Below are 481 nucleotides of genomic sequence, written 5' to 3' on the forward strand. Positions count from 1 at the left end.
ATTGAGAGAAAAAATGTCGAGGCGAATTAAATGAGAAAAATTTGAAGACGGGAGGGTTAGGGAGGGAAGTGGGAGGAGCCATTTTCTGTTGTGTTGTGTAGATGTTGAGGAGGAGGGATTATGGAGGTGGAGGTGGTTGAGAGAGATGATGAGGATATCTTCCCACATTTTTACAGCGTCGGAAAGTGGAGATTCGTCTGGAAGCAAGACCGCCACTGCACGTACGTCGTCAAATATATCCCCTTGTAGTATTTCGGAAGGAAATACCTACAAACCTTCTTCCCCCTCCTCCTCCCTCCCTCCCCCTCTGTTCTCTCCTTGTCCCTTTACTGCGCGATTTTCTCTGAAAAAAAAGAAAAGAATATATATATATATATATATATATATATATATATATATATATATATATATATATATATATATATATATATATATATATATATATATAAATAGATAGAAAGTCTTGTCCTTCCCTCCCTAT

The sequence above is a fragment of the Oratosquilla oratoria genome, unplaced genomic scaffold, assembly GCF_046742065.1.
Source record: "Oratosquilla oratoria isolate Oo_2021 unplaced genomic scaffold, ASM4674206v1 SCAFFOLD96, whole genome shotgun sequence".
NCBI classification, from domain to species: Eukaryota; Metazoa; Arthropoda; class Malacostraca; order Stomatopoda; family Squillidae; genus Oratosquilla; species Oratosquilla oratoria.